The sequence below is a fragment of the Enhydra lutris genome, unplaced genomic scaffold, assembly GCF_002288905.1.
Source record: "Enhydra lutris kenyoni isolate GAN:26980312 unplaced genomic scaffold, ASM228890v2 scaffoldscaffold84, whole genome shotgun sequence".
NCBI lineage: Eukaryota > Metazoa > Chordata > Mammalia > Carnivora > Mustelidae > Enhydra > Enhydra lutris.
In genome coordinates, this window is record NW_019154168.1 from 3,739,435 (window position 1) to 3,767,142 (window position 27,708).

Here is a 27,708-nt window from a genome sequence, read left to right on the forward strand (position 1 = left end):
AGTACAGGTAACAAACAATCTGGACTTGTGACCAATATGTGAAGTCCAAGGAGGGTCAGAGAAAAACCTACAATATGTAGCCTGTTGGTCAGAAGCACAAGGGACAACCTGGGCTTGCAACTGGTATCTTACATGGGGGTGAGGACAGTCTTGTGGGACAGAGCCCTCAACCTACAGAATCTGATGCTACTTCCAGGTATATAGTATCAGAAATGTGTTGACTTGCAGAATACCCACATCATATCTCCAGAGAACTGCTTGTTGTTGATGTGGGAGGAACCTTCCCCCACAGAGTGGAATTGAGTGCACAATCCCAAAAGACCCCAAAAGACACACTGACCAAAACTGACTCCAGAAGATACAAGAAATCTAAACAGACCTATCAAGAGATTGAATTAGTAACCAGAAAATTACCCAAAAAGAAATGCTTAGTTCCAGATAGCTTTCTGGTGAATCATATAAAAAATTTAAATATTAGAAACCAATTCTATAAACTTTTCTAAAACGCAAAAGAGGAGGGAATACTTTCCAAGTTAATGCTATGAGGCTAATATTCCCTAATAGCAAAACCAGAAAAGAGATCACAATGAAATTGCACACCGATTTCTTATGAATACAGATGCAAAAACATCCCCACAAAGTACCAGCAACCAAATACTGTAGCATATAAAAATAATTATATGCCATAACCAAGTGGAACTTGTCCCTGAAATGCAAAATTGGTTCAACATTTAAAAAAAAAAAAAAATCAACGTTATATAACATACCAATAAAATGAAGAACAAAAACCACACGATCATCTCAGCAGATGCAGAAGGATCTAATAGGGCAGAAATTAAATGCACATTCAAATCTAACACATGTCCATGATAAAAACACTCAAACTAGAAACAGAAGGGAATTTCTTTGATCTGATGAAAGGTATCTACAAAAAACCCATAGCTTACTTCATAACGAACAAAGACTGAATGCTTACCCCCTAAGAGATCAGGAACAAAACAGAGATGTCTATTCTTGCTACTTCTGTTCAGTATTGTACTAGAGGGTTAAGCAAAAAACCAAGGCAGTTATACAAAAAGAAAGAAAGAAAGAGAGAGAGATATCTGATTGGAAATGAATAAGTAAAATTGCAGGGCGCCTGGGTGGCTCAGTGGGTTAAGCCTCTGTCTTCGTCTCGGGTCATGGTCTCGGGGTCCTGGATCGAGTCCCGCTTTGGGCTCTCTGCTCAGCAGGGAGCCTGCTTCCTCCTCTATCTTGCCTGCCTCTCTGCCTACCTGTGATCTGTGTCAAATAAATAAATAAAATCTTTTAAAAATAATTAAAAAAAAATCTCTAATTGCAGATGACATCATATTGTATGTAGAAAACTGTAAGGAATCCACTAAAAAACTAACGAAGTAATAAACTAATTTAACTAGGTTGCCTGGTACAAGCTCGATATACAAAACCCAAATGTATTTCTAAACTAAACAACACTTAACTCTTGTAAACAATCCATTACATCACTAAAAAGAACCAAATACACTTTGGAATAAATTTAACAAAAATGAAACATTTATATTCTGTAAAACATTGGTGCAAGAAATTAAAGACCACGGGCACCTGGTTAGCTGGGTCAGTAGAGCATGAAACTCTTCATCTTGGAGTGTAAGTTTGAGCCTGATGTTGGGTGTGGAGTTTATTTAAAAAGAAAGAAAAAAAAAGGTGTCATAATTCTTTTATTATTTGACAGAGAGAGACACAGCAAGAGAGGGAACACACAGGGGGAGTGGGAGAGGGAGAAGCAGGCTTCCTACTGAGCAGGGAGCCTTATGTGGGGCTCAATCCCAGGACCCTGGGGATCATGACCCGGGCCAAAGGCAGATGCCCAACAACTGAGCCACCCAGACACCCCAAGGTGTCATAATTCTGAGGAAAAAAACAAAACAAAACCCTAGATAAAACAAACAAAATACTTGGGGCACTTGGCTGGCACAGCAGGAAGAGCATACACCTCTATCACAGGGTTGTGAGTTTGAGCCCCATGTTCGATATAAAATTACTAAAAAAAAAAAGTTTTATTAAAAAAAAAGAAAAAAGAAATTAAAGACCTAAAAAAAATGGAAAACATCCCACATTCAATGAATTAAAGGATCTAATAATGTTAAGGTGGTAATACTCCCCAAACTCATCTACAGATTCAGTGCAAACCTTACCAAAATCCCAGATGTCTTTTCAGAAGTTGAGAACGTGATCCTAAAATTTATTTTGAAAAGAGTAAATTTGGAGGATTCACACTTCCCAATTTCATATATTTTTTAAATTTTTTTGAAGATTTTATTTGACAGACAGAGATCATAAGTAGGCAGAATGGCAGGCAGAAAGAGAGAGAGGGGGAAGCAGGCTCCCGGCTGAGCAGAGAGCCTGATGTGGGGCTCAATCGCAGGACCCTAAGGATCATGACCTGAGCCCAAGGCAGAGGCTTAAAGTACTGAGCTACCCAGGTGCCCCTCACACTTCCCAACTTCAAAACTTATTACAAAACTACAGTAACAAAACCATGTGCTATCTATCAAACAGGATAGACAATGATCAGTGGAACAGAATTCAGTAAAGAACTCTCACAACTCAACAATACAAAGACAACTCAAATTCAAAGTCAACAAAGATTCTGAACAATTTTTCCAAAGATCTAAATAGATCATAAAAAGATGTTCAACATCATAAACCATCAATCAAAAACAGTGCCATAGGGACGCCTGTGTGGCTCAGTGGTTTAAGCCGCTGCCTTCAGCTCAGGTCATGATCCCAGCATCCTGGGATAGAGTCCCACATCGGGCTCCTTGCTCAGCAGGGAGCCTGCTTCTCCCTCTGCCTCTGCCTGCCACTCTATCTGCTTGTGCTCACTCTCCCTCTCTCTCTCTCTCTGACAAATAAGTAAATAAAATCTTTAAAAAAAAAAAAAAAAAAAAACAGTGCCATACCACAAAAAGTGCTTGCCATGGATGTGGACACACTGGAACTCTTATGCATTGCTGTTGAGAATATAAATGCTTCCACTACTATGAAGAGCACTCTGGCAGTTTCTTTCTTTCTTTCTTTTTTAAGATTTTATTTATTTATTTGACGGAGACACAAGCAGGGGGAGTGGGAGGAGAAGTAGGCTTCCTGCTGAGTAGAGAGCCGATGTGGGACTCGTTCCCACGACCTGAGCCAAAGGCAGATGCTTAAAGATGGAGCCACGCAGGCTCCCCACTCTGGTTTTCTTTTTTTTTTTATTATTATTTTTTTTAATTTTTAAAGATTATTTATTTATTTGACAGAAATCACAAGTAGGCAGAGAGGCAGACAGAGAGAGAGGAGGAAGCAGTCTCCCTGCCAAGCAGAGAGCCCGATGTGGGACTCGATCCCAGGACCCTGGGATCATGACCTGAGCCAAAGGCAGAGGCTCAACCCCCTGAGCCACCCAGGTGCCCCTGGTTGTTTCTTAAAAGATCAAATAGTTATCATATGATGGAGCAATTCTGCTCCTATGTATATATCCAAGAGAATTAAAAATGTATGTCTACACAAACATTTGTACATGAATGCTCACAGCAGCATTATTTACAGTAGCCAAGTATCTGTTACCTGATGAAAGGATAAACAAAATGCGGCATACCCATACAATGGACTATTACTTGGCAATAAAAAGCAGTGAAGTATATACATGATTCAACATGGATAAACCTTGAAAACAACACGTGAGGTGAGAGAAAGTCACAAAAGATCATGTATTATTAATTCATCTATAAGAAATGTGCAGAACACACAAACCTAGAGACAGAAACTAGATTAACAGTTGCCTGGGAATACTTGGGTTGGGGTGGGTTGGGGGTGGAGGAGGGAGGGATTTGTGAAACGACATTCCGAAACAGAGTAAGCATTACTAACAGTCACTCCAAATAGAGTCAGAAGGATATTGAGGAAATAGGGCCAGTGCTTGTCTTATTTCAATTTTTGGAACACCATGAACTTTTGACTTTTGTCAACTGGAACTAGACCACCCTCCTGCAACACATCCTCTTACTTTGGAGTGAAACAGAGAGAATGTTAATGCCCATTAGCCAGTCAATCATGTATTCTAGTTAGTTTAAACTCTGGTACCACCAATCATTATTCTTCAAAACAAGTTACGTACCCTTGTGGTTTCTGCCTCTATAACCCTGCACTCCCCACTCGTTGGGAGTACACTTTGGATTTCAGTCAAATCTGTGTGTCCCAGATTGCAGTCCCAAAGATGCCTAAGAAACTCTTTTGGTTGCTTTACAGCCTCATCATCATGAGCTGACACCATTACTGAACATGGAAACTGTTTGGGGTGGGGGGGTTGGTATCAAGAAATTGTTCTAAAATGACTGCAGTGATGGTTGCAAACCATGTGAATATACCGAAAATCACTGTACTCTGTAAACGGACAAAATGAATTAATGAGTATGTATGAATTCTACCCCCGAACTGTAAAGAACTAAACACAGCATTTCCCTGTTATCAGCACAGACAGGCACATGACCCAATGAAAGCCAATGAAATTAATTATAGACTTCTGGTAAAGCAATCATACACAAGGCATGTCCAAGACGAAGCTATTTGGGTATATACCTGGATATGCTGCAGCCACTCAATGAAGGGAGAATGAAGTCAATGCTGAAGACAGCAGAGCTCAAAGACAGGAATGTCTCTCTAAAGCCTAAAAATTTTCTTTCCTTAGATTCACATGCTAGATCCAGCTGAAGATGGAGCTACTTGAACTTCTAATGATGTGATCCAATAAATTACCTTTTGGAATTTAAAAAAATAATTTGCTTATGATTTCTTTGTTTCTTAAAACCTAAGGTGCACAATATTTCATGTAACATTTTGCAACTTTAAGAATAAAGATTTTACTTACAAAGAAGTCTTGTAATTTAATACATCTCAAGAGAATCTTAGTTATTGTCATTAAATCTTTGCAGTCATTACAATTATGAGCAAATGTCTCACTTGAGACATTTACCTCAACAGGCCAGCCTCTAACATTGCCCTTCAATTTATAAGCACACTTAAGATCCCAAGAATATATACACTACAATGCTGCCTCCCAACAAACCATTTAGAATTCCTCAAAGTCCGCAAGATTACTTCTTTCTTTACAAGGCTTATTACAAAGTAAATTTTAACTTGCAGAGTTGGTAAACTGTCGTCTCTTTATCTCAAACTGAATGCTTTCCATGTCTGTTTCAGAGTATGCCTTACATGGGGTGGGGGGCAGAAGGGTGGAGAAGGCCTCCACACACACACAGAAAACTGGAAATTCACCTTTATAAATACCTTTTTAAAGATTTCATTATTTACTTGAGAGAGGGCACAGGTGCATGCAGGAGAGGGGGCAGAGGAAGGAGGAAAAACAGAGGACCCCCTCCCCCAGCCCAGCATGGGACAGAGCCGGACATGGGGCTCAATCCCAGGACCCCAAGACTATGACCCTAGCAGAAGTCGGATGCTTAACTGACTGAGCCACCCAGGCGCTCCTATAAACACCTTTTTAAAAAGCAACATCAATTCCCTAAACATCTGCACTCCTATTTGTGCCAGACATCAATAATCTAAACGGGAAGAGATTCCTGTATATCACACGGTAACATGGAAAAACAAGTCTTTCGGGCAAATCTGCCCTCGATAAAGAATTTAATGGAGGCATTCCTGATTTCAAATTAAGCCTGCAGGTAAAAACTAGAGCTGTGTCTGGTACTTTCCTACAAAAACTGGACCTACAGCAGGGTCTATAATGCAGGGATTTAATCAACACAAAGCTGGTAAACTGACTTGGAGTTGGTCAACTTAGAGATTACATTAGCAGACTGAATTCCCTATTAGGCATAATGTTGTCTTGGGCTATAAAATATCTTTCTTCTAACAAAACAATAGCTAAAATTTATTAACCACTTACCACTTATAGCTGACAGCTATTCCAAGTGTGTTGTATGAGTAAAATCATGTAACTTATCCCAACAATGCTATGAGGTAGGTGCTCTGTCATCCCCGTTTTACAGATGAGAAACTAAGGCAAAAGGTTAAATAATTTTCCCAAGGTTGTATAGATAATAAATGGTAGAGCCAAGTTTGAAGCTTAGCAATCGACTGCAAGGCCATGGTCTTAATCACTACAGATTATTTCCTGACACAACTTGGGTGTTTACAGAATAGAAGCCCTAGAGATGATCTCTCCAGCTTTCTATCCCACAGAATGGTTCTCAGAGTTGTGCTCTGTGGTGCCTTATCCCAACCCCTTGCCAGAAATAATAAAACCAAATTTTAAAGAATCAAGAAACAGAGCAATCTTAAGTAGACCTCTACCTGAGTTGACTTGAACCCGTCACCTCACCATAATCTACTCTTCCTTATCTTGCAAAGATTAACAACTGAATTCTCTGTGCTTTGTCAACCATACCATTTCTCCTCAAGTTTTGTCATCAAATCCATTGTGTCCTACCATTTAATGTTTAACCAATTTTATTCCCTAACAGATAAATTAAAGAAGGTTACTTGGAGGTAACATACTTACTTGTAAGGACAATCTTACTCTTATATTATTGTGTATGTTCCCATTTCCCTCTGAAAACGTGTTCCCCCTTCACACAGTGTTTACTTCTTTGGTCCTAGGAAGAGCAAGAAACATTTAGTAATTAATAATAATTTAATATAAGATTTATATTTTTATGTATATGAAATTTACTTCAAAGTTACAATAAAAGTATATGTTAATCTGTTTACTTGATACAACACTGCTGTGCAAAAAGTTCCTTTAAGGTTGCACCAAAAACATACTAGGTTTACAAAAATTCTTCTTAGGTGTGCAAAGTAACAGAAATATAAACTAGGTGTGGCCTAAAATACCATTCACTGTTTAATTCAGAATTCATGTGCGGTCCTCCAGGTTCACGACTGTCCTACCATTCTAAAACAAAACTACTTTGTCTTTGCAATTTTCCTGAATAGTAAGAGAAAAATAAGAGAATCCGAATCTCCCCCATGCAGGAGGAAAAAAAAAGTAAAACCTTAACATTCGTGCACGTTAACACTGAATAAAACATACGGTTTACAGCCAACATTAAACAGAAAAATCCCCAAACAAGCCCTGTGACCCGCCTATTCAAATGCACCCCAAGTTGAATCACATCACCGGCTGTTCTATTTTAAAAATAGGCCTTTTCAAAATGTTACAAATAGGGGCGCCTGGGTGGCTCAGTGGGTTAAGCCTCTGCCTTTGGCTCAGGTCATGGTCTCAGGGTCCTGGGATGGAGCCCCGCATCCGGCTCTCTGCTCAGCTGGGAGCCTGCTTCCCCCTCGCTCTCTGCCTCTCTGCCTACTTGTGATCTCTGTCAAATAAATAAAATCTTAAAAAAAATCAAAGTGTTACAAATTAAATGTTTTCACTGAAACGATTCCCCCAAAGGGTGCTGCTGAACTCGGGACCCTAAGGACACTCGCTCAGGGCATTTCGCATCCCTCGAGAATACCTAAAAGCGATATGCATTTGTGCATTTAAAAATGCCTCCAAGAACTAGCTACTGCTGAGAACGGAGAGCACAGGCGGTACAGAGGCGTTCGCGGGCCACTTGGAGATACGAGCCGAGCAATCCTGTTTCGGGAGGGTCAGAATAATGGAGGTGGAGAGGAAAAGAACGCTAGAGAAACAGTAAATGCAAAACAGATTTTTTTTTTCCACGCCGACGACAGGAAATAATGACAAACATAAGCTTTTTTCACACCCACTGCCTAAACAACCGCCTTGTAGTTCAACAAAATGAGTACTCGCTCTCTCCACCCGCGACCTCCACCACAAGGAATAAGGCAATTTAAAGAAAACACCCAACGAGGCTCCGCCCTCCGGCTCGAGCTCTGCGTCCGCGGCTGGCCACCGCCAGTCCCGCGCGGCCCTCAGGGCCACGAGCGGGGCGGGTGGCTGGGCGCGGGAACTGCGGGGCCAAGGCCCGGAGCCGCCTGAGAGTCCGCGACCCCGCTACCCCGTCCCCTCCTCAGAACAAAAGCGCCCGCCGCCACACGCCGGGCCCCAGCCCGCGGGCGTCTACACTTCCGGCGCCCAGCGCCCCACGGGGCGCGGAAGAAGGCGAGCGAGGAGCCGCGGGCTACCCGGCCCCACACTTACCGACCGGCGAACGACCTACCGCGGGCAAGCGGGGAGGACGCTCTGGCCTCCCGGGCCCCTGAGTTTAAGTCAGCTCGGTCCGCCTCCAGGGGCGGGTCGAGCGGCAAGGTCCCGGCTCCCCGCACAGCTTGGCCCCGCCCCGAGCCGTGGGCGGCAGCTGTGAGGCCCGTGCCGCCCGGGTCCTAGCGCCACCCGTGTGAGCAAGGCAGTGGCCAGCCTGGCCTTCCAGTGTCTGGCGGCGAGATTTGCAAAGGCACGTTTACGTGTCTGATGGAGAAACTCTCTCCATCAGTGGTTCTCTGCCTCTCACTTGCATCAGAACGGCCCAGAGAGCTTGTTACAAAGGGATTAAAGATTAAAGACCGCTACCTGGGATGCCAATTCAATGGGCTGAAGTAGGGCTGAAAGCGTAGATTTCTAACAAGTTTCCAGGATAGGCTATTGCTGCTGGTGTCCGGACCAATGATACAGAGAATGGGGTCGGCAAACTTTATAACACATGTAAAAAAAAAACCGCACCAAGTGAAGCTAAGGAGATCCCCCCCGCCCCTCCACCCCCAGGCCACTGGAATAGGGAAAATATCCATTAATGCAGAGGAAACTTCTCAAAAGAAAATAGACCATTTTTCATATGAGGGCTTGTATAGGAAGACGTAAATAAGGGAATACGACTGAGGGTAAAGAATAAGAAAGGGTAGTGGTGGTTTGTTCTTGCTTTAGGGAGGGCAGAGTATTCCTTTGCCCCCGAGGTTTGGATCTTGGCTCTGCGATTCACTAGACATACAACTCTGGGAAAATCACTTAACCTGTCTCTGCTCAGTTTTCCTGCCTCAAAAGAAGAATTAACAGGAATGCAGGTTTCTCCTGCTATCCAAAAGTAGAGAATTCCTATGAAAACTTTCCTAAGCCAAAATGGTATAAAGTGAGGAAGCGATGACCATTAATTTATATGGAAACATTTTTGAACATTCCCAGACCCAAAAAATAACTCCTTCTAGGCTTTCCTTAGGACACATCTTGCTAACAGATGCGCAAAATAAATTGGGATACAGCACAGATGCTCCCAGACATAATTAAAAGCTATAGCAGCTCAGTGCTGAGATACCCACTGTCCTCCCCAAGGATGGAGTGTGGTGGTGGCCCTCTGGCTGCTCAGGGTCCATGCAGTAAAATAAATGTTGAATACTATTTTCACTTACCACCTTTTTTTTCATGAAAGCAAAAATCCTCTTCAGATTTCTGAGGGTTAGTGAAAACAGGTACTAATGTTAGTGGCATAAGTACCTTATGTACTAAGTACATTATGCCACTAAAAGCCAAGTGCATAAGGAGAACTTTTGAAGAGTGAAAAGCAGGGCATACAATACTTCCTTTATAGGATTATTGAGATCATTACGTAAAGTAATACATAATTTAGACCGTCTCCTGGTACATGGAGTGGTGCACTTGGCTCAGAAAAGGGGTTTTCCAGAGCCTCCACCACACACATCGGCTATGAGATATCAACCCAAGGGAGAGGGAGTTTTATTGCCAGAGAGTCTGATGCAGACCCCACTCCTATACCACCTAAGGAAGGTTTAATGCCCAGCAAGATTTAATGCCCAGGAAGCTACAACCGTATTTGGGATGAAGCTGCTGATCTCTCTTCCATGTATCCTTGCCTGTGTTTATGCTGACTTTCTCCTTTTGCCTTTGGATAAGTAAAGCTTGTCTGACTTCCGGAAAGCGTTAGGTCTTTCCAGAAATCCTAAAGTACAACCAGCAGTCATCAATACAGTAGCCCTGAAGGATCCCTAGTGAGGAGACTTGCAAAGGGAAGACACAATCTCTAGGACTTGAAAGTATGTTTAATCCAGGGCTGGACTTTACATTGCCTTCTTTTTTAAAAGGCTTAAAAAAGAGATTTTATTTATTTATTTGAGAGAGAGTATGAGAGAGAGAGAGAGAGAGAGATCACAAGCAGGGAGGAGGGGTAGAAGGAGAAGCAGACTCTGAGATTATGACCTGAGCCAAGATAGATACTTAACCAACTGAGCCACCCATGCACCCCTATATTGCCTTCTCTTTCAGGTACTTACAACACAGTGTGCCGAAGTATGTTGTTATCCAGATGTTCAGCCTGAGGAAAGATATCCCTGTTGGAACACAACCCGGATCCTGGCCAATGTGACTGCTGTCATGTGAAATCTTGTGAGAAAATACCAGAAGATGGAGGGCAAGAATCTTCCTGGGCCAACATCCGGATTAAACGTGGGAGGATCCCTGGAATGTTTTCCTGTCCTCCTTTAGATAGATCTGATAATTATGCAGAATCCTTAACTTGCTCTTGTCATTTAAAGCTAAGAGATATTGTCATTTAAAGCTAAGAGATAATTGTTGCTCACTTGTCTCGCTTGATTGCCTGCACGTAAATCACATTTCACATGTAGCCCACCCCCTGCACATAAATCTATATCCTATTTGTAATCGGATCTTGTGGAAGGTATAAAAGAAGTGATTGTAAGAAATAAAGATTCCTACTGATCATCAGTCGGTAGTCCCCCCATCATTTCGGCCCAGATCATCAGGATCCCCACCTCACAAAGGTGACAGTCCCCAAAAGATTAGATCACTCTATCCTATCTCTCCCATCATAAATTACACATCCTCTCCCTATATGTTTCCCAACATTCGAAAGCAAAAATTCAAAATTAATTTGACTATAGATATTATCTCAATCTTTGCATGACATCATTAGCATGTCTATAGTAAGAAATTATAGCAGTGTACAAAAGGTGACTATTATTCATTTAAGTTGCAAATTAGGACATTGATTTTCTTTTTCTTTTCTTGAATGTCCTCTTATATTCTGTTTCCCCTTTCTTTTAGTAATATTTAGCTGGGTACAGAGCCACATAACTGGGGACTACATTTCCCAAGCTCTTGCAGCTAAGTAATGCCATATTTCAGTTCTCAAAATGACATATGAGCAAAATTGTACACAGCTTCGGCCTAAGGGAATGCTTTAACCCAAAGTTCCTCTATCATTCTCATTTATTTAGATTGCAATGTAGAAAAGACAATAACCAAATTTCAACCATACAAAGGAAGATAATTCCTGAGGACAGGAATTCTTTTCCTTTTGGGGGCCATAAACTCTCTTTGGTAGCTTAGTAGAACCCATAGAGCCCTACTTAGAAAAGTGTTTGGGAATGCTTAAAATAAAATACATAAGATTACAAAGGAAATTAATTCAATATGAAAGTTCTGAAGATATTTTAAAAACTAATTATGACCTAGTAATATGTGTTTCCTTATTAAGAAATAAGATCTAGTAGCAGATCCAATAACAACTGTGATTTTTTTTGAACCGATGGACTGAAATGATATTTCAAGATCATCTGCACTAACTCTAATAATCTGAAAATACCTGTGATTTGTATGATGACAAATATATTGTTAATACTGTTATGTTACTGTGGATTTTTTTTTTTGTCAACATTCATAATTGAGGATGTGAAAGAAGATTCAGAATGACCTATCTATTGCTAAAATAGTCACTCTAAATAGAGTTAGAAGGATATTAGGAAGTAAGGCCTATGCACATCTCCTCTTTCAATTATCAGAACACCATGAACTTTTGACTTTTGTCAATTGCAACTGGACCATCTCCTGGGATATATCCTTCTACTTTGGACTGAAATAGAGATAACCTAATACCTGTTAGCTAAATAGCCAATCATGTATTAGATAGTTGAAAGTCTGCCAGCACCAATTATAATTCTTTATTTTTTTAAGATTTTATTTATTTATTTGAGAGACAGAGATCACAAGTAGGCAAAGAGGCAGGCAGAGCGGGAGGTGGGGGGGGCACGGAAAGCAGGCTCCCCGCCGTGCTGAGAGCCCGATTCGGGGCTCAATCCCAGGACCCTGGGATCATGACCTGAGCCGAAGGCAGAGGCTTTAATCCACTGAGTCACCCAGGTGCCCCACCAATTATAATTCTTCCAAAACAAATTATGTTAACTTGTGTTTTTTGCCTTTATAGTCCTGCAATTTCCACTCATAATTTGCAAATTCCCAATTCAAGCATCCTTTGGATTTAGATGGACTCTGTGTTTTCCAGATTGCAATCCCTAAGACCCCAAATAAACACTTTGATTGCTTCACAGCCTCTTCTTGACCGAATGACAAAGAATATAACACATTTCAGTAAAGTGTGAGTAAAAATAGAGTTAATTATTTTGCCATTATCAGGGAGCAAGTATTCCTTTAAGGGAGCAAGGTCCATTTCAAGGGTCCTTCTAACTGGACTGAGAATCAAATTGACATGAGACAGATTAACTGGAGAAAATAAAATTTAATAACATATGTATGAGGAATTCACATAGACATGGAAATTCCAAAGATAGGCAAAATGAGGTACATGTGTCATTCTGAACTAAGGAGAATGGTATAGGGATCTGGAACTTCAGAGGAAAAGAATGTAATTCACGGGGTGGTAAGAAAAGAGAAGATTTTTGGTAATTAGGTGTTTGCCCTGCCATACAGATGGGTCACTCAGATAAAATTTATCTTTGCTAATAACCCTTATTCTGGAAAGACCCTCCAATTTAGATTCTTCTATATAGTAGAGTGAGGGGCAAAAGTTTCTCCTAAGCCCACAAAGTCTCGATTGCCTTCAGCTCGAAATAGCTCATATGCCAAATGCCAAAGTGGGGGTAGGGGTGAAGAGTGGGGGCTGTCGCACTGTCCCAAACTCCTTCACCTTCCAAATTCATGGTATTACTAAATTATATCCATGAATGTAGTAGGCAGAATTTTGGTACCTGGAATCTTTACCTCCTGATGTTACTCCATGGTTATGTTAGTTACATACAAAGGGGATTTTGCAGAGATAACTAAGATTACTAATCAGCTGATCTTAGAATAAGCAAATGAGTCTGGATTATCCGGGTGGATCCAGCCCAATGTAATCATATGAGCCCTTTAAAGCAGAAAAGGAAGGTGGAGGAGGAAGCCAGAGAGATGTGGCAGAGGTGGAAGTCTGAGATTGAAAGGATCAGAGAGGCTCAATTCACTGTTGCTGACTTGAATGGAGGGGACCACAAGGAAAACATGCGAAGCAAGTAAATTCTGCCAGTTACCTGAATGGGCTTGAAAGCTCTGTGAGATAATAAGTAGGTGTTGTTTAAGCAGCTCAGTTTGTGGTAATTTATTATGGCAGTAATAGAGAAATAATATAATGGACTCCAGGTTATAACCCCTACCCAAGGCAAGGTTTAAGGAACAAAATGGAAAGAAAATAGATACTAAAAGATCTGTAAAGAAGAACTCTCCACCAGCCTGGAACAGCCAGATTATCTAACTGAGAGAGAAGTAAATTCCAATCTTTTAAAAGTTTATTAAAACTCTGGATATGAAGGGGTATTGCCTTATGTGAAATGAAAAATGAAAAATGAGATGAGGACCAAGCCTCAAAAAACTCTAAAGTTTAATGGCAAGAGAAAAGGATAAACCTTAAAGAGACAAAGGAATAGCCAGAAAGAAAGAAGGAAAACCAAGAGAATGTTGTTACACAGGTGAAGAAAAGAATGGGCTAGATGAGTAAATATTGTGCCATTTGTTAAATATCAAGGAAGAGAAAATAGGAAAATTTCCTTTGGATTTGACAAGAAGAGGATAATTGGAGACTTGAGTCTGTAAATAGAAAGGAATGAGACCAGCAGAAACCATCCTAAAAAACACCTGAAGGACTTTCACAACCTGATTTCAAGACTTACCCAATAATGATACACATGGTTTGGGTACAGCGATGAACCACCAATTCCCTTTCATCCATGTGTACTTCAGTACTTTTCTCCATGCTCACTCAAACATGTATTAATAAATAAACATCCATACAGAGAGATATTAGTCACCATTTTATTAAATAGCATATGTTACACACTTCTCTGATTTGGCTTCCAGGTCATAGAAATTGTTATAAGTCATTTTTTTTTAAGATTTTATTTATTTATTTGAGAGACAGATCACAAGTAGGCAGAGAGGCAGGCAGAGAGAGAGGAAGAGAAGCAGGCTCCCCGCTGAGCAGAGAGCCCAATGTGGGGCTGGATCCCAGGACCCTGGGATCATGACCTGAGCCAAAGGCAGAGGCTTTAACCCACTGAGCCACCCAAGCGCCCCTGTTATAAGTCATTTTTAATAATTAGTTAAATTGTGTCTGTTAAATGAAATTCACTTTGTTTCCAATTTTTTGCCACTTATGAACAATCCATAAGTATTGGAAGGATTCCCAGGAGGAGGACTGTTGGGCTGAATTGTAATTTTAACATAACAGATATTGCCAGATTATTTCCTTTTTAGGCTATAAGAATTTCCATTAAAACCCAGAAAATTATCCTTTCCCCATCATTAGCAATGACTATTTACTTCTCAACTTATGTAAAGTTGATCTCCGTGTTGTGTTTATTTGAACAGTCAAAAAGATCCCCCTGAGTAGAATTACCAACTGGAAAACAAACTTCAAGGGGAGTTTGGAAAACAAAAACCAAGGAGGATAAGAGGTTGTCACAGGGTTCAGCAATCAAAAACAAAATAGCCTAGCAATGCAGATGCTAAGAGCTTTGATTTTGGAAGACTGAATATAAGATGCTAATAACTAATCAATTCATTCTTTGTTGAAACTACTATTCTGTTCAGATTCATGTTCAAGGAGAAAAAAATCCTACCATCGTTGAGAACTAGTTTTTAAAGGCTGAATTTCAGCCCAGTTTTGTTAGGTCAATTTATTCTCAGTGGTGGTATCCCAGGTGACATTGAATGTTGTTAGAGACACAGACGGTCTAAGAATTTTCCACACCTGTTACTGTTCTTGTTCCCACAGTTGTCCCTCATCATACCTTCTTGCACATGACCATAGCCCCTACCTATTATCACCCTCAACTTTTCTTGACAAAACCGATCCCGTCCTGTAGGTAGGTGGAAGTTACCAGTTGGGGTTGGGAAATGTAAAGTAAAGTTGCATTGAGTAGTAGGCACATTACAAGCTATGCAAATGCAATTGGCCTCCAATACATTATTAGATGCTGGAGAATACACCTATGTAAAAATACAAATAGGATCTCCTGATACTTACTATAAAAATTATCTTCCCATTATGGTTATGATAAACCCGGTCCCTACAAGACCGTTGGCCCTAGCCAACTTTTGGATACATATGGCTCTGAATATTATGAATCAATCTCAGTTTTGTGTTGCTGATGGTAACTCCCCACAAAACTTGCTTTTCAATAGCCTAGTGGGTGTGGGGGCCACGCAGGCCAAAGTTTTACAACTCAACAAGAGTCTTACCACTCAGTTTGAAATACTTCCCTATAGTTCAGGCCCTCAATACATCTAAAACATGTAATCAGAACCAATTGCAGATGCATGGCCAGTAATGAGCCTACTACTCAATACAACTTTACCTTACATTTCCCATCCCCAGCTAGTAACTCATAACTTCCTAGAGGATGGGATCTGTTTTGTGCCTGTATGGACTATATCATCTCTGAACAATTCTTATGGGGGTGTTCTATAGACAAACTAGGATTATTGATCATGTCACACCCAGTGACACATTATCAACAAGACTTGCTGCATTTCACCCCACCCCACCCTCCATTAGGATGATAATGTGGCTCTCATATCAGATAGGGAAACAGCAGGCTTGCCTCTCTCTAGTGGGACTCTGAGCACTTGGAAAAATCTTACACCATGGGATAAAACAAACTGTGTGCCTACTCCTTAGAACCTTGAATGATATGTCCCAAGAGTTAGATGCCCTAAATCAAGAACTGAGCGAAGTTAGGGGACAACTTCTGGAGAATCAGGCAACCATCGATTATTTATTACTTCTGCGTCACTTAGATTGTAAAGAGTTTCCACACCTGTTGTTTTAACTGACAATTCTTATAAAGTCTCACAATATATGACATTCGAGCCAAACTGGACAAAATCAGGTTCTCTTCTGGATTATTTAGCTGGCTTGGAGAATGGGATCATTATTTCAGGGATGCTATTTTGCTGGTGAAATAATCACTGGTTTGTGTTTTTCTCTGTTTTTGTCAATGCCTGCGTCACCTCATGCCTTTCAACATCTCCCCAGAGTTGTACCGTGGACCTCCTGATCAACCCCAGGGTAGACTCTGACTGCCGCACCCTCATACCCTCCCTTTCCAGCATGAAGAAGTCGGAGCTGTCATCATTCTTACTCCCTAATGGCAATCAGGGATCCTCTTCCAAGAGGAGGGATGAATAGGGAAAGCAGGGGACTTTCGGGAGGGAAAGAAGGGCCCTAACTAGGCTCTGAGGGTAGTCAGGTATGCAGGCACCAAGACAGAACAAAAATAAAAATCGGAAAGAAAAATCAGACCACCCTGCCCCAATGGGTAGGGTTGAAATGTTTGATATAATTACACTGTGACCACAGAAAATAGAAAATGACCACACACCAAAAAAATGACCAGGCCTTAAAGGAAAAGTTAACCATCAAAGATGTTATCACAAATCCTTGCTCAACAAAAGACGTCATGGGAATTGGAAGTCTACAAGTTTCCTGGTCAGTTTTAAACAAAACACTGCCAGTAAAAGCCCCCATTGGCACCCCTGGTTGGGACCCCTCTCACTCCTGAGAGCTTCCTCTATACCTTTGCTTTACGAAAATCTTATCACTTTGCTCACTCTCCTTTGTCCACGAGATTCATTCTTCTACTCATTAAGAGAAGAACCTCATCTGCTTCACTCTTGACCAAACAATGATTACCAATCCACAAGAATTATTACACCCTTTCTTAAGGACTCATCTTTGACATTCTGTTCCCCAAATTAGCCAAACTGACCTCCCCTACTAAGATGCCACCCTTTTATAAGTGAGACTGCTCATGTGGAGACTTCTCATACTTGGCATTCTCCATTAAACATTGTTTCTGTAAGGGCAGGAAATGCTATCTTAGTCATGACATTATTGCACAAAATGGAAAGTTTCTTTCCCATCAAAGAGTGGAAGCTCTTAATTACTTTACCTTGCTAATCACCAAAGCATAATGTCGAGGAGTTCTTGGACTCCTGGGATATTGTAGACATTGCATTCCTAACTTTTGGTACTGGCTATCCCTTTATACAACCTTTAGTTGACACATGTCAGGGAATAGGAATTTCCTGTCCCCTCCTATGTCCTTTTAGCCTGACAAAGAATCAAATTGATATGAGACAGATTAACAGGAAAAAATTAAATTTGCTTTTTTGCATGTACACAGAATCCACATGGACCTAGAAATTCCACAGATGCTCAGGCAAAAATAAGGTATACATGTTGTTCTGAATGAAGGAGAAGGGGTTAGTGGTCTGGGACTTCAGAGGGAAGGGATGCATGCAATTCACAGGAAGATGAGAAAAGGAAATGTTTGGTAAACAAATGTTGCTGGATCACTCAGAAATACTGAGATATAAAGGGCTCAGCTCAAAGAGGACTTGCTAGATTCCTCCTTGTCTACCATACCTGGTTCCTCTCCAAATGTGGTACTGATTAGCTCTCTTCCCAGAGCAGGTTGCCTATCTAAATTCTTTTTAGACAGTTGAGGGGGAGGTAAAGAGCTTTTCCTGAATCTACTGGTTTTGGTTGCTTTTTAACTTGAAGTAATCTTCATGCCAAAGAGGCCCATTTTGGGATAGCTGGCCCTTAATTCCCACACACCTGGGTCTTTGCCCTGAATAGACTCACAACCCTTGGGTTCCCTAATTATCACAACCCTTTCTTTCTACTTGTATATTAAAAAATCAGGACAAACTCTATGGGTCTTAACAATAGCATAATGGACATCAGAGACCCATTGATTATGTCCCCTTATTTGACCCCATTGCAAAAGGCCACCCACCTTGTTTGGGTGTAATGACAGCAGCTACCACAGTCTGGTGACTTAGCCTTATTACCTATACTTAACTTCGTGGTCCCTGAGGCTGCTAGACTTTATTCTTAACTGAAAATAGCTAGCATTTTTCTGCACCTAGATTGGCTTAAGTCAGGGACAGGTGGGGCTAGGTGGGGAGATACAGAGGGCCATGGGATCAGGCTCACAAAATTCAAAATGTGGGAGATGAAAGGAAACCAGAGATAAGAGAACAAACCAGACCATCCTGTCCTAGGTGTCAGAGGTGGGGTCTTGGTTGGTCACAAGTAGCTGTTACAACAAGAATTACTGGACCCTAAAAAGGAAGTAATCCCCTGAAGGTGTTATCACTAGTACTTACTCAGTGGTGCTATTGATATAGTTGTTAAAAGGATTTAAGTTCTCTGGTTAGCTTTCTATAAAAGATCATCCCTAAAAGTCTTTAGTGGTAACCCTGTGGGGACCCCTCTCACTCCTGAGAGCTGCTTTTCTGTATCCTTCCTTAAAAAACTTCTGTGGCTTTATTCACTCTCCTTTGTCTGAGATTCATTCTTCAACTCCGTGAGAGAAGAACCTTGCTCTCCCACATCAAAATCATCTCCACTCTCCTGTACCTATTTATCCATTGCAGGGACACTCTAGAACCCACCCCAGTTCTTCCTTATTCAAAACAAGGCAAACCTCTTAACTGTGATGGGATTATTTGGGAATCGTACCTACCTTAGTGAAACTCCTTTAGATGATCCATGTCTAAAGCGCCTGGGTGACTCATTTGGTTAAGCATCTGAATTAAGGCAGGTCATGAACTCAGGATTCTGGGATTGAGTCCCGCATTGGGCTCCATGCTCAGTGGGGAGTCTGTCTCTCTCTGCCACCCCCCAACCTGGACCAGTGCGCACTCTCTCTCTCTCTCTCTCTAATAAATAAATAAAAATCTTTTAAATAAATACATAAATAAATATTAAATCCCTCTGTAGATGGGCACTATTTGAGGACCAAAGAATGCTATCATGCTTGACATGATGTTACAACCCTCTCAGATTTCCTTGGACCCAACCCTTTCTCAGAGGCCAGTTCTTCACAAGAGTTTGATAGCCCCTTGCCAAACAAATTTCTATATGCTGCGATAAATGGTTAACTTGAAATTACCTGTTCTGAAGTGAATGATATTTGTTTTAACTACAAATTCATCAAATAGAATATAGAAAGTGAATTTTAAAAAATTTTTTTAAAAAAGATTTAATGTATTTATTTGTCAGAAAGAGAGAAAGAGAGCACAAGCAGGGCGAGCAGCAGACAGAACAAGCATAGGGAGAAGCAGGCTCCCCATGGAGCAAGGATCCCAATGCAGGACTCGATTTCAGGACCCTGGGATCATGACCTGAGCTGAAGGCAGACGCTTAACCAACTGAGCCACCCTGGTGTCCCTTGAAAGTGAATTTTTATTATTAAAAGTCCCCAAGTTTCAAAATAAAAGAGCTAGGCTTAAAATATCTGAATCGTATGGTGTGTTTTTTCCTCTAAGTTTTCAGTTTCGACTGAAGTAAGCAGGATTACAAACAATACAAAGAATACAATGACTTTGTACTACATCAATTTACCAAACTTCAAACTAACTTTCCCAGAATTTCTTTGCCTGTGTGATTCTGTGTTACAGTTGACCACAGGAGAAGTAGGAATGTTTTAGAAGGCTTAAGTGAAGTAGTTGCCATTTTTTTCATGCTAGAAGTCAGTATAGGGTGCCAGGCATTGTGGTAGTGATCGCATGTTGCTGCTGATGTCCTAGCGCACCTAGTAGTGAATGGTAATACCCAGTTCATAGTTCCTCAAGCACACACCATATCCCTTCCTTCAGCTTTCCCTAATTCTGGGCCAGGTGTGGGTGTAGTCCAATGAGGAAGGGCACCAGCTTCTACCACAGGTCACCCAACATCATGGTTTGTCCTCGTGGTTTCCAGTTTCTTCTTATTGAATCCAGTTCTTTCTTTTCCCTACTTACACCCAGCCCCTGATTGCCAGCAGGCATGACATCATGCTCTTAACAAACATCTTCTCAACCAGCTACCATAATCGTCTAAGTTCTAATGCCTACAATAAACTCCTTATCCTATTATTGATAGTGTTTCTGCTTCTCAAATCTAACACTGCCTAATACAAGGATTTTGGTGCCCTTATGAAAAAAACATCTTTAAAGAGAAACATAAAAGGATATTTGTAGCATTTATTGTTTACTGTGCCAGACATTTTGCTAACTATGCCTTATCTTTACCACAATAATCTTCTACAGGTGAAGAATTTGAGCTCAAAGAGATTAATACTTTTGCTGAAGGGCACAGTGCTAGAGTATGAAAAGCCAGGCAATCAAGAGTTTTTGTTTGGGGGTACCTGGTTGGTTCAGTCAGAAGATCATGGGACTCTTGGGGCGCCTGGGTGGCTCAGTGGGTTAAAGCCTCTGCCTTCGGCTCAGGTCGTGGTCTCAGGGTCCTGGAATCGAGTCCCGCATCGGGCTCTCTGCTTGGCGGGGAGCCTGCTTCCTCATCTCCCTCTCTCTGCCTGCCTCTCTGCCTTCTTGTGATCTCTCTCTGTCAAATAAATAAAATCTTTGAAAAAAAAAAAAGAAGATCATGGGACTCTTGATCTTTGGGTCATGAGTTTGAGCCCCACGTTGGATATAGAGATTACTTAAATAAATAAATAATAAACTTTTTTAAAAAAAGGAGTTTTTGCTCATAACCCTGGAGGCTTCCTGCCTCCCCCAAAAGCATAAATTTGGCACAGCAATGAATTCTTTACATAGAATGCTGAATTTTTACCCTATAGACATTGTGACTTTATTCCTTTTTGTTTGAAAGGGATCTAAATATGCTTCCCCAAAATATGCCACTTTGGTGTAAGTTTTTTTTTTTTTTTAAGATTTTATTTATTTATTTGAGAGAGAGAGAGAGAGAACACAAGTGGGGGAAGTGAAAAAGGGAGAGGGAAAAGCAGGCTCTTAGATGAGCCGGGAGCCCACATGGGGCTGAATCCCAGGACCCCAGGACCATGACCTGAGACAAAGCCAGATGCCTAACCAATTGAGTCACCGAGGTACCCCAAGTGTAAGGATTATTTTGTGCTGAAGACATTAAGAATCACACCTCTACCCACAACCACCCCCACCAGATAGGCAAGAGTGACTCTCATTGTCCAAGCCAAGGAACCATCACCAGGATGAGTTTGCATAAACAAAACTTATTAAAATAGCTTTTATCTTCCATTAGTTTCACTTCCCCACCATTTATTGTCCTTGCAAGCCCAAACTCCCTTTCTCTTGTTAAAAGATATATAAGCTCTGTTTCTCTGAGTTTCCCTTCTTTTCTGTGAACTCCTATACACATTAAAAAAAAATGAGTGCCTTTTCTCCTGCTGTTATTTAATTTGCTTACTCCCAGGTATTAAACCTAATAAGGTAGAGGTTTTTTCCTCTCAGTGTCTACTAAAAAAAATTTCGAAATAGATAGACCATCTGAAGAAGCTCCTTTGATTAACAACACAGCTCAGAAATGTTGTCTTCTTAGTAAAAACTTGCAAGCCTTTAATTCAATCACAGTTTAAAGTGTTAACTTGCACTCCTTTAAAAAAAAGTCCCCTATCAAATATCCATTATGTGAGGTAAAATTCTTAGTTGTGGGAGGGAACACAAACTATAAGCTTTTGTAAAAGTCACAAAAGGCCAAATTATTGCATCACACATTCTCAAAGAGTCAGGGCATGCTGAAACATGCTATGCTCTGTTTGTATCAGTGTTTTCTTCATTATTAAGGTGAGGTGCTCATTAGACAATGAGGAAAATACTGAAAAATAAAAATTAATAGCCTATTACCCTAAGATGGATGACTATCATGAATATATTGTTTTTTCTTCCCATGATTTCTTTTCTATGCATACTTTAAAAAAAAACAACAATAGTTTTACATGTTAAAATGTAATCTTTGGGGTGCCTGGTTGGCTCAGTAGGTAGAGTGTATGACTTTGAGTCACACATTGGGTATAAAGATTACTTAAAAATAAAATCTTTGGGGTGCCTGGGTGGCTCAGTCATTAAGCATCTGCCTTCAGTTCAGATCATGATCCCAGGGTCCTGGGATTGAGCCCCACATCTGGACCTGCTCAGAGGGAAGCCTATTTCTCCCTCTCCCACTCCCACTGCTTATGTTCCTGCTCTTGCTGTCTCTCTCTCTCTGTCAAATATATAAATAAAATCTCGAAAAATAAATAAATAGATAGATAAATAGATAAATAAATAAAATATTTAGGGTCACCTGGGCGGCTCAGTTGGTTAAGTATCTACCTTCAGCTCAGTTCATGATCCTGGAGTCCTGGGATTGAGTCCCACTTTGGGCTCCCTACTCAGTGGGGATTCTGCTTCTCCCTTTCCCTCTGCCCCTCCTCCCAACTTGTGCTGTCTCTTGCACTCTCTCTCTCTCTCTCTCAAATAAATAAATATTTGAAAAATAAATAAAAAATAAATTTAAAAAGAAAATATTTAAAATAAAATAAAACATTATCTTCACAAAATAATTTTAATTATTGTGTATTTTTCCAAAGAAAAAAATATCGTAGTTTGCTAAAACATTTCTCTAGTGAACAGAGTTCATGGAAACATTGTTTTCTTTGTTTATACTTCCTTTTTATTGACACAATAACATTTTTGTGTTCTCAATTAAGGGACATTTAAAATACAAAATTAATAAAGAAATGTAACAATTCAATGTCCTACTTGCATCCCCAGAAGTAAAACCATTGTCTAATTTTCTTTTTGTACATTCCTTCCAGAGACTTGTCTATAAATATACAATTATATTGAAAGGCAAAATTCTTAGATAAACCTGTTAATACATGTAAAGTTTTTTTTTCTTTCTTTCTTAAATTTATTTAAGAGAGAAAGAGCACAAATGTGGGGGCAGAGGGACAGAGGGGCAGAGGGATAAGCAGACTCCCTGCTGAGTAGGAAGCCCGACACAGGGCTGGATCCCAGAACTCTGGGATCATAACCTGAGCTGAAGGCAGATGCTTAACTGACTGAGCCACCCAGGTGCCCCAGCACATGCCAAGCTTTTATTGAATTGTGAAGGAATTAGCAGGTAAGAACAGAACTGGCTTGAGAAGTTTTTGAAGAACAGCATCTTATTTATTTGGTTAGAGGAGAAAGAAATGCCAAATAAGATTGCAAAATTGGCCATAAAAGTGGTTAACATTTTCAGAGCAATAAAGGCCTATAACTTATGGTTAATATCTCCACAAGGTAGTATGTATCCTAACAACTTACAGGTTTACATGTTAACTTTTAATTTTATAGATCAGTTGTCTTTCTGTAACTTCATCAGATGTTGATTATTGTCAAATATATAGTGTCATTTCCCAAGCGTATCACATTAGTGTAGGCAGTTGGGGGAGCTCCAGAAAAAGAAAGGTGAGACATAGCTCTCTTGACATAAGAGAAGTCATTTTATAGAGCCTGGCCATCTTGTGATCTCTGCTTGATCAGCACTGCTTGTCCACAGCCCATTTCTTGCAGAACTTCTTGGGATATGTTGAAATGGCAGAAGAATAGACCACAGTAGTTAATGTTTTTAAGAGAACAAAAGAATGTAAGACCAAATAGCCACTATCAGGCCAGGAGATAGCCTAATCATATCAGAGACAATAAATCAGTAGAAAAACTCCCAGTGCCAGTTCAAAAGTAAAGATTGACCTTATGCACATTCTTGAGTTATCTTTGCAGGATTTAAACTCCTTTGAGTACTCAAATACCAGACCTGCTGGAGCCAGAGAATTGACGATTCTGACCCTTGTTGGCCCCCATAACTTCAATCAACCAAGACCTAAAGTCTGTCACCTTAAGATAACTTTTGCCCCAATTCCATGCTAAATTCCACACTGCACAAGCCCTTTCATGAATATATATGCATCCTTAGCTTAAAACTTCCCTAGAGTTGTTCTGTTGGGAACTAGCCCTGGTCTTCTTCTTCACTTGTTGTACGTAAAACCCTTCCTTTTCCTCTTCTTTGACTTGGTGGTATCTTTTTGGCGCAACACCCACCAGGAGGTGAATCCAGTTTTGGGCAAAGTGAGGGCAAGCAGACTCAGCGCAGCGTGTATTAAAAAAACAACTAATTATCATATTATCTCTTTCCAAGTTCGAGATAAATTTTCTTTAACTATATATACAATGTATATACAATGTATATTTAAGGTACACACATGCACACGAACACACATTCACCCCATTACTTCAAATTATAAAGGTATTCTACAAATTTTTTTCTGGTAAATTTGTATCTTTGTTTATCTTTGGATTTTTAAGTCTCTTCCTCCCCCAAATATTTATTATTATTATTATTTTAAGTTTCATTGATTTAAGTAATCTTAAATCTGTGCACCCAGCGTGGGACTTAAACTCACCACTGCCAGTTCAAGAGTCACATGCTCTTCCCACCCAGTCAGTCAAATCAAAATATTTATTATGTTTGGTGTGATGTGTGAATCTTTTTTTTTTTTTTTATCAGAACAGATAAAACAGTACTTACCCAATAGTTCATTTTTTTCCCATTGATTGAGATGAAACTTTAGGTAACTATGCAATATAAATATATATCCCTAATATAACCACATAGTATAAATATATGTCCTTAAGGTAACTACACAATAAAAACATATGTCCTTAATGGTTTCTGAACTTTCTTCCCTTTTAGTGGTCAATTTGTTTATAACTGCTTCAATATGACAAGTTTTAATAACTTTATATTTTGATATCTAGGAGAGCATGTCCCCTATGTTTATTTTTCAGTTCAAAATATTTATGTGAACCTGCTCTCTAGACATCCTTTTTTAAAATTTAATTTTATTTTTTTAAAAAATTTTTAAAGATTTTTAAAAATTTATTTGACACACAGAGAGAGAAATCACAAATAGGCAGAGAGGCAGGCAGAGAGAGAGAGGGGGAAGCAGGGTCCCCGCTGAGCAGAGAGCCCAATGCAGGGCTCAATCCCAGGACCCTGAGATCATGACCTGAGCCGAAGGCAGAAGCTTAACCCACTGAGCCACCCTGGTGCCCCGACGTCCTTTTTTATTAATAAGTCATATTCTTTTGAGCTGATAGAAGTGGAATTTTGGAGTTGTTGGGAATGTTTATGTCAAACTCTTTCTCAAAGAAGTTGTCCCAGTTGTTGCTCCCAATGACAGGGCACAAAGGTTCCCATTGCTTACTTTCTCACCAATATGTGGTTTTATTAACCTTCTTAAACTCACTCATTCTGATGGGTATATAGATGTAACTTATTGTGGATCTAGACATAACTTATTCTGCTTTTACTGATTATTATGGGGAATAGCACTTCACTGATTCATCATTTGGAATTTCTGTTCTATGTGATGCCTATTTAAGACTTCAGCATATTTGGAGAGGAGAGGTCTATCTTTTCTGTGTTTTCACTATGGTTTTAAGTTCACATTTTTGATCCACTGTAATTAATTTTGGTGTATGTTAAGTTGTAGGAGTTTGATTATCACTTTCCAGTTGGCTAGTTAGTTGTCATAATACTACTTACTGAATAATCCATTCTAGATCATTGATAATTATAGAATCAGTTTTTGTACATGTGTACGTGTGTCTGTCTACTTATATTATATAAATTCTATAAAGACTTCCTTTATATTGCATGGAATGCATAAATAAACTAGAGGAGAGCTTCCTTGTCTTTTTTTTTTTTTTACATTGAGTTCTCCAATCCAGAAACATAGTATGTTTCTCCATTTATCCAGGTGTTCTTCTATGTCTTTTTATACAGTTTTATAATTTTCTAGATAGTCTAGTTTCTCTTACTGTTATAAGGATCTGTGCATTACATTTTCTAATTTCTTCTCTTTTTCCATGTGCTTAAAAAAATCGTGGTAAAATATATATAACATAAAACATATTTTAAACATTTTGGGGTTTTTAAAAAATGATTTATTTATTTATTTCAGAGAGAGAGAGAGAGAGAGTGTGAGTGTGGGGAGGGGCAAAGGGAGACTTCAAGCAGACTCCCCATGGAGCAGAGTCTTACTCAGGGCTTCATCTCACAATCCATGAGATCATGACCTGAGCCAACACCAAAAGTTGGATGCCTATCCAAATTAGCCATCCAGGTGCCATTCCCCCACCCCCATTTTAACCATTTTTAAATATATAATTCAGGGGCGCCTGGGTGGCTCAGTGGGTTAAAGCCTCTGCCTTCGGCTCAGGTCATGATCCCAGGTTCCTGGAATCGAGCCCCACATCAGGCTCTCTGCTCAGCAGGGAGCCTGCTTCCCTTCCTCTCTCTCTGCCTGCCTCTCTGCCTACTTGTGATCTCTGTCTGTCAAATAAATAAATAAAAAATAAAAAAAAATTCAATGGCATTAAGTGTATTCACAAAATTATACAACCATCACACTATCTTCCAATTTATGCCCTATATTTATCTTACTCATGGCTACTTACAAAGTCTATCCATTCTGAGAACTCCTCATGGACAACTTTAATCACAAAAACATTGGTAACTAAACGTTTAAAAGCATTCACAAGAAACTGTTATATTTTCCATAAATTAATTTTGTAACAGAGAGCTTTCCACTAAGACTAGACAAAGGCAGTGGATCTGGTTACTTTAGGAACCTACTAGTTCAATCAAGAAATAAAGAGTGAGGGATGCCTAGGTGGCTCAGTCATTAAGTGTTTGCCCTCTACTTAGGTCATGATCCCAGGTTCCTGGGATCGAGCCCCACAACAGACTTCCTGCTCAGTGGGAAGCTTGCTTCTCCCTCTCCCACTTGCCTTGTTGTGTTCCCTCTCATTGTATCTCTCTCTATCAAATAAATAAATAAATAAATAAAATATTAAGGAAGGGAGGAAAGAAAAAAGGGAAGGAAGGGAGGGAGGGAGGGAGGGAGGGAAAGAGTGATTCGGGGACACCTGGGTGGCTCAGCTGGTTAAGTACCCAACTCTTGGTTTTGGCTCAGGTCATGATCTTAGGGTCATGAGATTGAGACCCATGTTGGGCTCTGCGCTTGGAGTCTTCTGGAAATTCTCTCTTCTTCCTTCTTCCTCTACTCCCTACCCCCACCAACATCCCCCACCTCCTGTCTCTTTAGCTCTCTTTCTTTAAAATAAATACATAAAATCTTTAAAAAAGAGAGAGAGAGAGAGAGAAAACGAATTCCTTGAAAAAAAAAAAAAGAACGAGTGATTCAATAATTGTTGATTGGGTAAATGCTGTAACAAGGCCAGACACATACTATTCCTCTTTGCCTGAACCTGCTTTCTACCTCACCAACTTCCCATTCTTTGTCTCCTGATTTTCAGCTAAGATTAGAACTATTTGTCTCCTTGAAACTAGCCAACTAGAGAGAAAAACATTTGTTCCAATAACTGACTGAGACTTCCCCTGCTTACAAAACAACCTCCACTGTAAATTACCCCTGCCTATAAAAGTCTAAGGCAATACCACCCCTCTGGATACTCTGATCTGAATAAAATCAATCTTCTTGTCTGGTTTTTGTCATTGACCACTGCAAATGAATAGTATGTATGTCCTACCAGGAAAAGTCACACTTAACTAAGACAGAGACATT

At 40.1% G+C, this 27,708-nt stretch overlaps 1 protein-coding gene across 5 annotated transcripts in view; it reads right to left on the reverse strand.

Moving 5' to 3' along the window:
* Nucleotides 1-8,238, reverse strand: part of LOC111161326 (KIAA1551 ortholog) — a 30,695-nt gene extending 22,457 nt beyond the window's left edge. The window contains exons 1-4 of one of the 5 annotated variants that reach the window (XM_022524921.1): nt 8,168-8,184; nt 6,563-6,656; nt 4,621-4,797; nt 1,603-1,659 (exon numbers count right to left, since the gene is read on the reverse strand). The gene's annotated coding sequence lies outside the window, so the exon portion shown is untranslated. Of the gene's footprint in view, nt 1-767; nt 785-1,602; nt 1,660-4,620; nt 4,798-6,562; nt 6,657-8,167 lie in introns of those variants that run through there. The other 4 variants (XM_022524917.1, XM_022524919.1, XM_022524920.1 and 1 more) reach the window with 4 other exon arrangements.
* Between the last annotated feature and the right edge of the window lie 19,470 nt (nt 8,239-27,708).